Raw genomic sequence first — 13,387 nt, 5'->3', positions numbered from 1 at the left:
TGTGTTCAATGTGCTCCTAACACATCAAATCTGATGTAGCCCCTGAAAGTATGAGGGCATGTGTCCCAGTTATCGCTGCCCTCCTGTGGGCAGACAGACGGCCTTTGGGACACAGACCAGGCCGTGATGGGCAACAGGGGAACAGCAGCCAGTATTTTGCTTTCAGTTTATGACTAGGGTGTGGTGGAGGACGGGGCGCAAGGCTCTGGTGTTAGATAAATCTCAGATCAAATCCTGACTGCGTGGCAGACCAGCTGTGTTCTTCCCCGAGCCTACTTCATAATCTGTAAGATGGCAAATCTAGTAGCTAAATGGGCATGATCGTAGTGAGGTGTAAAGATATAATGTCTTTCACTGATGAAAGAAATTGAAAATGATACAAACAAATGGAAAGATATACTGTGTTCTTGGATTGGAAGAATCAATATTGTCAAAATGATTATACTACCCAAGGCAATCTACAGATTCAGTGCAATTCCTATCAAATCACCAATTGCATTTTTCACAGAACTAGAACAAAAAATTTTTAAATTTGTATGGAAACACAAAAGACCCAGAACAGCCAAAGCAATCTTGAGAAAGAAAAACAAAGCTGGAGGAATCAGGCTCCCTGACTTCAGACTATACTATAAAGCTACAGTAATCAAAACAGTATAGTACTGGCACAAAATATAGATCTATACAAATATAGATCAATGGAACAAGATAGAAAACCCAGAAATAAACCCATGCACATATGGTCAATTAATCTATGACAAAGGAGGCAAGAATATACAATGGAGAAAAGACAGACTCTTCAATAAGTGGTGCTGGGAAAATGGACAGCTACATGTGACCAGATACTATAAAACTCCTAGAGGAAAACATAGGCAGAATACTCTGACATAAATTGCAGCAATATCTCTTTGGATCTGTCTCCTAGAGTAATGGAAATAAAAACAAAAATGAACAGATGGGACCTAATTAAACTTAAAACCTTTTGCACAGCAAAAGAAACCATAAACAAAATAAAAAGACAACATACAGAGTGGGAGAAAATATTTGCCAATGATGCGACTGACAAGGGATTAATCTCTAAACTATACAAACAGCTCATACAGCTCAATATTAAAAAAACAAACAACCCAATTGAAAAATGGGCAGAAGATCTAAAAAGGCATTTCTCCAAAGAAGACATACAGATGGCCAAAAGGCACATGAAAATATACTCAACATTGCTAATTATTAGAGAAATGCAGATCAAAACTACAGTGAGGTACCACCTCACACCAGTCAGAATGGCCATCATCAAAAAGTCTACAAATAATAAATGCTGGAGAGGATGTGGAGAAAAACGAACCCTCCTACACTGTTTGTGGGAATGTAAATTGGTACAGCCACTATGGAGAACAGTGTGGAGGTTCCTTAAAAAATAAAAACAGAGCTACCATATGATCCTGCAATTCCACTCCTGGGCATATATCCGGAGAAAAACAACTTGAAAAGATACAGGCACCCCAATGTTCATAGCAGCACTATCACAATAGCCAAGATATGGAAGGAATCTAAGTGGCCATCAACAGATGGGTGGATAAAGAAGATGTGGTATGTATATGTACAATAGAATATTTCTCAGCCATAAAAAGAATGAAATAATGCCACTTTCAGCAACATGGATGGGCTTAAAGATTATCATACAAAGTGAAGTAAGTCAGACAGAGAAAGCCAAATATCATATGATATGACTTATATGTGGAATCTCAAAAGATGATACAAATGAACTTATTTACAAAACAGAAATAGACTCACAGTTGTAGAAAACAAACTTATGGTTACCAAAGGGGAGAGGGGGAGAGGGATAAATTAGAAGTCTGAGATTAAAATATATACACTACTATATGTAAAATAGATAAACAACAAAAACCTACTGTATAGCACAGGGAACTGTATTCAATATCTTGTAATAATCTATAATGGAAGAGAATGTAAAAAAGAACGAATATATATATGTATAACTGAATCACTTTACTGTACAATTGAAACCAACACGACATGTAAATCAACTATGTCTCAATAAAATTAAAAAAAAGAAAAAAGATGTAATGTCTTTATACTTACATAAAAGACAACACTGTTCTTGGCATATAGCAGATGTTGAATTATAGCCGTTATGATTATTATTATTACTATTATTTTATTTGGGTGAGCAGTAAGTCTTAGAAATTCACATGACATTTGGTTTCCAGGACTTGTAAAAACTGAAAATATCATTTTAATAAGGAAATAGCTATTTTATCTCCATTAAAGTCACCAGACTTTTATTGTTTCTCAAAAGGATTACATTCACGTTATAATGATCAGTTTTATAATTTTTAAAAATAAATACACCAATTAGATCAATTTCAAAATTTAAACCAGATGTAACTTTTCAGATTCCAATTAGACATAAGGTTATTGGTCTGTGTTTATGCACAGAGGTGTGAGTATTTATATGTAACCGGATATAATATACATCGATCTATAAATATGTATAACACAGCTATTTATGACCTGATAATCATACTAGCAACTATAGATGCTGGACTAGACTTAGCTAGTGGTTTTACCCATTTGCTTTGTATGCCAACTTACTGTCTGATGCCAATCGGATTTAATATAATACAAAATCTTATATAGAGACATTGATAAATATGCACATAATATACAGGTATATGTGGCTCTAAAATATGAATATGTGTTTATTCCAGGTGTCAAATTAGTTTTAGGTGCCCATGCCTTAGGAGACCCCACTGTGGGAAACACAAACTAAAATACTTGCCCTGATTGCAATACTGGGTGCCGAGCAAACCTGAACCACACATAGGGGCAGTGGCGTGGAACCCCAGAGAGAAACTCAAATGAAGATGCCGGAGGGCCAGAGGCCTAAACTGTGTCACATGCATTTGATCCAAAGCAGGGCTGTGGTTTGTCAGAGCATGATTAGGTACTGTAACCCTGAGAGTGAGAATCACTTGACCCTGTAGGACCACTGGCAAGCCACTCAGTGTGGCTGGGAAGTTAATTCGACTTAAAATCTCTCTTTCTGTAATTCCTGCCCATTTCCTTTTCTTCTCTTCTCTTGGAGCCTAGAAGAGTAGGTCATGGCCTTTCTTATACTTTGGCTCAGCCCAGCAGAAGCCATAAAGATAACCGCCAGTTCTTCAAAGCTGGCCAGATCCCTGATAATTTCACAGAGGATTTTCCCAGCACTTTAGGGAAGAGGGCTGGGGAAGCTACTCTGCTGATCCAGCTGGGGGCCATTGCAAGGACTGGACGTGGCTGAGATGACTGCTTTGCGGGATGAAAAGGCACTTAAGAGTAACACCCTTGCTGGGGACCCTCAGGGAGGCTCTGGGAGCCACAGCCCAGGCTGAGATGTTTAGGGCATGAGTCTATGGAGCTGTTTTCTGGGAAGCAAACTACACTGAAGAAAGTCTGTTTTAGGTGGCTTGAGGAAATTTTCCTTTTGGTTTGCAATGATAAGGGTGGGGTGGGGGGGGGTAGAATCCAATATATACCTGAGAACTCACTTGGAAGAAATTTCAGCCCACTGGCACTTAAGATAATACACTACACATTACATATGCATATATACGTATAGCAACATACCTAACATATAAGACAAATAACGAGTTTCTATCTGGAGCACCTACAATGTTCTAGGCCTTTTAATGTTTGTTATCTAATTGAATCTTCACAAAAATCATCAAATCAATAGCAAATCCATTTTACAGATGTGGGGACTGCGGATTTGAGAGTTTAACTTGCCATATGCAAAGCTAGGTTTCAGTCCTGTGCCTTCCACCTTGAATGCCCACTGTTTCTACCATGGCAATCTGTAAATATACAACTTCAGTTGTAGACAGGTTGAGTTTAAAATTATGGACCACTGCCACATTCCTGCTAGTGTTGTTCTGAATTATTTGCTTTTAATTGAAACTGTATCAAATTATGAAAATGTATGTGCTTTACGTGGAAAAAGGAAGATTTCGAGGGTATTGCTCTTCTCCAAAAGCTGCCTAATTCTGCTTGCTAATAATTAGAGCTTTCTATATACCAGTGTGTATTATAATCATAATGATATAATGATGTATTCAACCTATGTTTATTGTGTGCCTGCTATGAGCAGTCACAGGGAACACAGCTGTGAAGTTAATTTACAAATGTCCCTGTCCTCCTGTAGCTGACAATGAAGTGATAGGGATGACCCTCTCTCCCTGAGGATGTTTTGTTTGTAGGGGGAGAGAACTCAGCTTGACTTCACTTGGACAGATACTCATGTTGTCTCATCTATTTAGGCAAAGAGAAGCAGTGGCCTGTCCTCAGGGACCTCTGAAGCTAGAGGCTCAGGCCCTGCCCAGTCAAACTGCACTTTCTTCCCCTCTCACCTTGGCCTCTCTTGATGAATGGGCTCCCATCTGCTTAGGCTGGCCTTCTCCATTTTGCTAACGTCATGCCAACTGGTCCTCCTAAGCCTCGCATTACTCAGTGTTATTGTCAGAAAGGGAATGAGTTTATCTGTCTGTCTGCATGTCTCTCATGTCAGTTTTAAAATCCTGGGGAAGGGCACTGATTGGCCCAGTTTGGGTCACATGTCCATCCCTGCGTCTGCCCAAGGTGGAGAATGAAGATGAATCTGTAAGAAGATGGAGAAGGACCACTCAGGGTGGGAGAGCAGCATTTCCCAGGAGGGGACCGTGATGGGTGAACAATACATGTCTACTACAAATGGTCATTCCTTTAATACTCTATCACATACAATGGGCTATTATGGATGTTACCCTACTCAAACTAACCCCATCAGCTTTTCAGGACAGAAATGATTATCCTCACTTGACAGATGAGGAAACTGATGTCAAAGAGGCCAAGCTGGGCCAGAGGTCACACAGCTAAGTAGCTGAGTCAGAATTCAAATGCTGATTTTCTGGATTCAAATTTCAGATCATGAAAAGAGACTGAAAATCCTTCTGAATTTCCAGAGACAGATTCAGTCATGCTTTGTATAATTTTAGAGCTACATGTTGTGTGTGGATGCCTTGAACACTGGTAATTCCAATACAGCTTTCATAACCGCTCGCAACTGACAAATTTATTGGGTCAGTAAGAAACCCTGTTCCCCAGCCAAGCTAAGATAGCTGATATTTTGTAATTGCATGGTAATTTTAGGTGGTAGGTGGCAAAGAGCATTAACTGGATTTTTCTAAACCATCCACTTTATCACTGTGGGAAATTCTCCAACATCCATCATGGCTGTACGTCAAAGCTTTTTGTTTGTTTGTTTGTTTTCTTACTGAATCTCTTCTAAAGCAAGGGGAGAATCAGGATTCCAGTAACATTTATTCCCTCATCCATCTATTCATCGATCCACTCATCCATCCAAACATCCCTAGACTCATCCATCCATTATGACATCTATTCATTCAAAAGTTTATTTACCACATGTTTTATGCCAGCCATGGAGCCAACTTATGAATGGAATAGAGATAATAGAACACAAACCCTTTCTTCACAGCGCTCTCAGTCAAGTTGGGCGACATCAACTACTACCAAATAGCTGTTGTACCAGAGGCTACTAACAAATAACTCTCGTACCAGAGGCTACTCTCATACCAAGGCCACCTAGAATTCTGAGAGTGAGTAAATAAATGTATAGTAGGTAGCAGAAAGTTCCCAGGCCAACAACACTGTCACTTGACTATGCTTTCATATGTCATTAATACATTAAGGAAAAAGGGCCATGGTTATAGAAAAGCAAGATTAGGATAGACAAATATTAGAATCCATCTCACACTGGTAGGCATCTGGGCCTTCAATGATTGATTCCTTCTGGAGGCAGCCCTTCTCAGGACAGGCATACTTTTACCTCCTCAAGTTCAGGGGCAATAGCCTCCTCAAGTCATTCTACTTCTCTTGAGTATAGGCTGACCAAACAACATGTGTGGAAATAATTTTAATTCTAAAGTACCGGAATTCCAGGATGAGGCAGAGGGTGGGGTATTGCAAATAGAGTTTTCAAGTACTTTCGCACCTGCACCTGATATTCTCAATTATCAATGGATACGTTAATGTTCTAATATATTCATCCATCTTGTGTACTTTTGGTTAATTTGACTCTAAGTTTCCAGGTTCAAGATTAAGGACGCAACAGATCAGGACCAAAACTCTGGGACAGAAACATTCAGTTGAAGTACTGTCCTTAAGGACTCATGCCGGGAACAAGGTAGCCCATCTAGAAAGTGTTTCATTTGCATCACACCCTCATCTTCATTTCCATCCCCATGTACCTTCTCCCCTGATTCCATCAAATTATGGCTGATGCCAGGGTAGATGAAATAATTCAGGCAAGTGGAGAAGGAGGTGCAAACTCTTGACGAGATTAAAATAGATTGTAGATGGGAAGCGGAATTTGAGCTGAGCCTTGAACGTGAGTATGATTTTGACAGGCAGGGAATGTAGGCTACTGCACTCCAGGCTAGGGGAAGCACGTGAACCACTGCATGGAGGTCAAGGGCAAGACGCATTCGGAGACATGTGCATGGAAAGGAAGTAGAAGCTTAGAGAGTTAGCAGATAAGAATGGAAATGTGGACTGGCTCGATATTGTGGAAATTTGCAAGGCCTCATTAAGGAATTTGGCTTTTCTCTTGGGGAAGTAGAGGTATTAAGCAGAGAGAATGATGTGATCAGATTTACATTTTTGCATGATCACCCCGGAAGCAGTAGGAAAAATGGACTGGAGTCTGGAGGCAGAGAGTACAGTTGATGTCTGTTGCATTGGTCCAGGATGATCAGTTTCTAATCTTTGGGGCAGACAATTAAAATTTCCAGGGTCTCTGTGATGCTCTTTATATATGAGGTCAGGTTTGCTTCTGAATCATTAGGAGTATGTCCACACTCATAAACTACTTTGTGTATTTTGATTTATTTGACCAGTTCTGCAAATCAAAACGAAAATTCCAGGAAGCTGTTTCACATGTGTACGCAAACTTAAGAGAAGTTAAACTTGGCTCACAAATATTTACTGAGAGCAGATTTCCCACACAGCATACTGCCAGACTCCTGTGGATGATAAAGAAAAAGCATAGTCTATGGGTTTGTTTCTCCTTTAGATGACATCTCATTTTATGGATGGGAGAAAGCCAGGGCTGATCCGAATCACAGGGCACTTGTCTCCCTGCTGGCCTCTGGACCGATTGACAGGGCCCGTGGTCTACAAAGAACTGGGAACCCTGTAGTTGGGTCTGAGGTGGAGAGAGGCGGGGAAAGGGGGCTTCCGGGAGCAGGAATCCTGGGGGGGATGAGCTTCTTTGGTAGACCTGGGATTCATTCCCGAGACAGATAGTTTGTAGAATCAGCATCTGCGTTCTGATATTCTGCTGGGAGCCACATCTCAGTGGAACATTCCAGAACTGTTGGGGCACAGACTCGTGTCTCTCTTTCTGACTGATTGGATCACAGCCACACAGAGATGGTGCTGTCGCCATCAGATGCCAGACGATTCTTCTCCTGGAGGTAGAAGGGGTCACTCATGGGGCACGGCGGGCTGCCCAGCCTTGGCCAGAGTGGGGTGGGACCCATCATTGACTTGTGCAGGAACTATAATTGATGAGCAGGGTCCTAGAGGCCTTACAATCCTCCTGGGCATGTTCTCTTTCCTGAAACCTGAACAGACAGAAGTTCTAGGTGGGCCTTACTTGAAGCTGCTCTCAGGCAGTGACAAGCTGTGCATCCTAAGTTCTGTGAGCTGTGTTGAGAAGAGAAGCCATAGGTCTGGAGGTGGGAGGTGTGGGTGTTGGCCTCATCCTCATTTCACCTGGAGAAATCCTGGGGACAATGACAAATGTTTGAGCAGCATTTCTCTTATAAGACACTTTTTATGAAGTCTCACAATTTTCTGGACGAGGGAACTGAGCCTCAGAGAGGACACTGCACTAGCTCCAAAAACTGCTGGGTGGTGGCAGAGCTGGGGGCCACAACCCGAGCCTTCCACCTGCAATTTTCATGTCCTTTCTGCCAACATAGAAGAGACCCTTAAGCCTGGAAAATAAATCTCAGTGTTAGGATTTGTAAACTAAAGACAATAACAGAGTAAATGCTTGTATGGGTTTGCTAAGGCTGCCACAGCAAAGCACCACAGGCTTCCCTAAAGAATAGAATTTTATTTTCTCACAGTTCTGGAGGCTGGAAGTCCAAGATCCAGGTGTTGGCAGGGTTGGTTTCTTCCGAGGCCTCTCTCCTGGGCTTGTAGATGGCCATCATCTCCCTGTGTCTTCGCGTGGTCTTCCCTCTGTGTGTGTTTGCACCCTAATCTCCTTTTCTTAAAGGAACACCAATCATGTTGGATTAGGGTCCACCCTAATGCCCTCATTTTAACTTAATTACCTCTTTAGAGGCCCTATCTCCAAATATAGTCACATCTGGGGTAGCAGGGGTAGGGCTTCAACATGTGCATCGGGGAGGGACCCGATTCAGCCCATAACAATGGTTAACAAGCATTTGTGTTATTCAAAATATCTATTCAACACAGTTAACGGAGTTTCGTGAGGCTTAGTGGAGACAACCCATTCGTTTACCCCCACTGCAGAATGCTTACCGAACCCCTGTACTTTAGATATTTCTGAGGACTCAGATACAGTACAGCATTCAGCATCATTAGCAGCGGGGCGTGGTAGTTATTATTATTTCCATCTCACAGAGGAGGAAGAGGAGGCTCAGGGAACGATATGAAGCTCTCCCCAAAGTTGCACACATAGAGAACGGTGGAGTAGGGATTCGAACTTGCATCTTTGCTGCCAACCTCATTCTCGGCAAGAAAGCAAGTGCAGATGGCTCGGATTTAATAGCAAGTGTATTCTGTTCCTTTCCCACTCGCCCAGCTTTCACTTGCACTGAAATTATTAAACTGACAAGGGGGTGGAGTGGGCGGAATGCAGATACTATTGCTTTCAGAAAATGAGGCTCCATTGGGCGACCCTTTTTTACTGTCTCAGCCGGGGAAGGAGCCCCTAGCCAGAGGGAATCAAATACTTTTCAAATGTCTCATTAAAATAAAAAGGTGATTCTTGCATTGGTACCACGATAAAGACTACAAAGCAGCAACATGAAAACTCCCTGGTTTACCCTTCTGAATAGGCCTCAGCTCTAGCCGCAGAATGAATTAGCGGCCACCCCATTATCTGTAAGCCTCAGAGAGTGCAACCCAGGCTTTGATCTACCAGTGTCAAGGAAACTGATAAAAACTCGTTCTGTTTCTAAGCTTTCCAGGCCTGAAATTCTCTTTTCCCTTCAGCACGCTATAAATGACCCTCTGAAGTGGCTGGGCATTCTTTCACAGCCTTGTGTCCAATCTATTCATAACCACGGTTATCAATTATTATACCAGCTGGAATTTCTGAGGGCCAGGAGGCTGTCAGGGGCTCTAATTGTGGCTCAGGGATAAAAGCAAAAACACACAAATTTTAACCAATCATAATTAACTTATTCTCCAAGTGCAAGAAAAAAAAAGAAACCCTCCAAAACAAAACAACACAAAACCAAGGCTTATGAATCCCTCTCAGCTAATCACTCTTGAAAGCAGCCATGGAGGGGGAGAGGGGTGCTTTTATGGCGACGGTCGCTCCTGATTGGCCTGCGGCGCCAGGTTCCCCAGGAAGGAGCGGGGCCAACTGGCAACCAGAGAAGTTCTCAAATCATTGGGGCTTTTTTTTTTTTTCCTTAATCTTAAAAAAACCCTCATTTTTCAAAGTAGCGTGATGTTTTCCAAGCTTCTGACAGAGCTTTGAATAAAGAGGCATCAATTTCTCATGGAACCCAAACAACTGATTGAGTGGTCCAAAATATTTCATTAAAAAGAAGTTCAGTGGCAGCTATCACATTAATAAAGGAGGCGCGTGTGACCTGGAAGGGGGCCTGAGGGATCTGATCCCCAGGCGCAAGGTCAGACAGCAGGATGAGCTGGGAAAAGCCTTAGCACGCGGCCTGGCACTTAGTAGGTGCTCAAGAGGCTAGCTCCCGTCCCTGCCCTGCTTCTCTTCTTACACTGGCCAACAGCCAAATGTCTTGAAGGCATCTGGCTAGTGGCAAAGGCATCTGAATGAAGGGCCCATGATGTCATGGAAAAAGCATGGCTTTGGAGTGTGACAGGTCCCAGTGTTTAAACCTCTCTGAGACTCAGTGTCCTTTTTTTTACAATGGCAATAGCATGCCCTGTTGGTAGAGTAGCTATGGGGGTTAAGCGAAAACCTCCTAGGGAAGTGCCTGACACACAGTAGGTGCTAAATAAATGTTTGCTGTGGCTCCTGAGGCTGCTTTTGAGATGTGGTCTCCATAAATGTCAGTTCTGGCAAGGGGCTGCAAAGATCACCTCCACCCTCCAACCTTAGCATTTGCCCAGAATCATTTTACAACCCTTGTTAGACCAGCAGATCTGAGGAAAGGTGAGAGCCTTCCTGCAGCAAAGAGGCTGGGGATGTACATCAAAAAGAAGAGATATCACAGGACTCTTTCCAGGACAAAGGAAGCAAGGCGTTGATGAAACGATTCAACAGTATCGTTATTTCCACAGAGCCTATCTGACTCCAGAAAGTGACATTTGTATTTTGGTCATTGGTGTTTAGCCTTGCAAAAGCAACTTAACAAGATCTCCCCAGTATGTGTTATGTTATGCTGGAGGGTCAAGAATCCAGCTTTATATGTGACATTTGTTGATATAGCTGCAGCCCAGAGTTTGAAACTTTTATTTATAAAAGATGTGGAGGTATATTCTCTCAGTAGCTCTTGTTCACAGAAGCAGACATAAACATGTCCTTATTTATTTATTTATTTTGCACAAAGGAGCATTTCCTTAAAGTATTTACATACATGATAGGAGACAATATTTGGAGACATGCTCCTCAGTGAGTCCAAGGTGGAGAATGGCTCAGGCGGGATAATTATTATTAGCCATCCCGAGAATCCAACTCTGAAGTTGTAATGGCTTAACACAATGAGGGTTGTTTCTCACTCAGGTGACATCAGGTGAGGGTGGGCATCCAGCTTGCATCTTGTGGCCATGCTATTGGGACCATTACATCCAAGGTTTTTACAACCTGGGAAGACGGGGACAGAGAAGCAAATGAATTCGAAACAGCTACATCCCAGAAGTGATACAAATTATTGCTTCTGCTCATTCTGACCAGAGTGGTTACTATGGCCTCCTTCTAATTGCAAGGGAATCTGGGAAATGTAGGGAAGTACATGAAATATTTGCTGAGTAGAAAGTGTCTCTGCTATAGGGAACATCGGAGATGGTACTTTGGCTGTGTACCCATGACGTAGTGGGTGTTCCAAGGAGGGCAGGGGGATGAAATGAGGCTGTTGGGATATAGGTTGCTGGGTAGAGTAACCCAGGGCATGAGGTTGGCCCCCTCAGGAAGAATGTGTCGTCTCCAAAGAGCAGGGGAACCTTAGCCTGGGGCTGTACCAATGGGCTGGTATTTGGGGTTGGGAGATGCATGGGATTTTCAGCATCAGGTGAGGATTTCTGTGTTAAATATAGATCAGAAAGTTTCATCCGTGTGTTCCTGAAAGGGACGCTGGATAAGGGGCTGTCAGGACTTTGATTAGGGGAGAGGCCCCCTGCTGACTAGCCTGAGGCTCAGAGCTGGGATTCAGCTGCAGGTAGAAGCTGGTGAGAAGTGACACCACCTAGTTGGAAGGCTGGGTGAGTAGATGGGTTAACGATGTACGACGGGGTGAGATAGGGAGGCTATGGCCTTGGATCAAAGCAGGTGCTGTGGTGGTAAAGTTCACCCCAGTGGACATCGGCTAGAGGAGCAGCAGAATATTTCCAGACTCTACCTGAGAGGGGTTTGGGGAGAAATTCCAAAAAGCCATCAAGGTCAGGATGGGCTGAGCCTCTAGGAGGCAGATATTTACGCTAATTGCTAAAAGGGCCTGGGGCAGCCTGGAACTGCTAAGATATATAATTTACTCCTCTACAGTGAAACCTGAACTGATAGTAATTCCTACCATTTTATTTTAATACAGTCTTTTTTTTTTTTTTTTTTGCGGTACGCGGGCCTCTCACTGTTGTGGTCTCTCCCGTTGCGGGGCACAGGCTCCGGACGCGCAGGCTAACGGGCCCAGCCGCTCCGCGGCATGTGGGATCCTCCCGGACCGGGGCACGAACCCGTGTCACCTGCATCGGCAGGCGGACTCTCAACCACTGCGCCACCAGGGAAGCCCTAATACAGTCATTTTTGTTCAGCTTCTCTTTTTCAAAGATAAAAATCTAGAGGACGAACGAGATTCTACAAAGGACACGATGAAAGTCTGGTAGAGAAGATGCTAACAATAATAGTGATTCTGGCAAATGTAGTGTTTTTCATTTTTACCCATGAGCTAATTTGTTCCTCACCAAGCGTCTGTTAGGTATGCGGGGATTGTTTTTTCCCCGTTGTATAATATTAAGGAGGAAGCTGAGATCTTTCAGGAGAGCCTAAGTGATTAGTTCACAGCGGAGCAGCGAATATGACACAGGGTTGGAATTCAAATCCAAAGCTCCTGATTCTTGCCCTGCCAAAGAATGCTGCCTCTCAGCAGGAAGGAAGCAATGCCTGGGAGAGCTGCCGGGGCAGTGGTGGCCACTCCTCCTCCTTCATCTCCTCCATCATTATCATCACCACCATCAGCACCACCACCACTAGCACCACCACCATCATCATCATCTTTATCCTAAGGATGGTCCCACTGCCCAGCCAGAACCAACATCTCTCCTCTCAGTTTTGTCTCCAGTGGTACTGAGTTTGTACAAGTTCATGCACAAATTCTCACCCACTTCCTAACCAACACTTTTATTCAACAATAAAAGGTAATGATGCAGTGTCAAAAAGGATCTGTATTATTTCATTTTGTTTAGATCTCCCCTTTGGGCTCTCTCAAGGGGCAGCAGAGGGGACTTAATTTTACCTGAGAAACAAGGGGAAAATGAGTTTGGGAGGACCAGAGTTAGTCATTTGCTCTATCAGTGAAGAACCACCGAGCACCTACAATACCAGGTGCTGGCCCGAGGCTAGATGGTGGGGTAATAGAGGTGAATATGTTTCATTCCCTGCTGTCGGGGGTCTACAGTCTAGTTAATGCTACACTTCACTGAATCTCTGTAGAAGTGAATTTTTGGTTTTGATTTCAACTGCCAAATTTATGAAGCCTGCTATTTCAGTGTGGACTCCATCTTCTAACTCATCACCAGTTTGAATTTAGATGTAGAGAACAGACATGAATATACTGTTCCATGCGTATAGCCTAGAGCAAGGGTCAGCAAATATGGCCCATATCAAAGCACCTGTATTTGGAAAAAAGTTGTATTGGAACATAGCCACGCCCACTTA

General features: G+C 43.1%; 1 long non-coding RNA gene across 1 annotated transcript in view; it reads left to right on the top strand.

Annotated features, from left to right (window-relative positions):
- Positions 1–13,387, top strand: part of LOC308627717 — a 1,107,544-nt gene that overhangs the window by 726,417 nt on the left and 367,740 nt on the right. The window lies entirely within an intron of this gene.

This window comes from Mesoplodon bidens (assembly GCF_964165515.1).
Source record: "Mesoplodon bidens genome assembly, chromosome: 14".
NCBI lineage: Eukaryota > Metazoa > Chordata > Mammalia > Artiodactyla > Ziphiidae > Mesoplodon > Mesoplodon bidens.
This window is presented reverse-complemented; position numbering and strand designations above follow the sequence as displayed.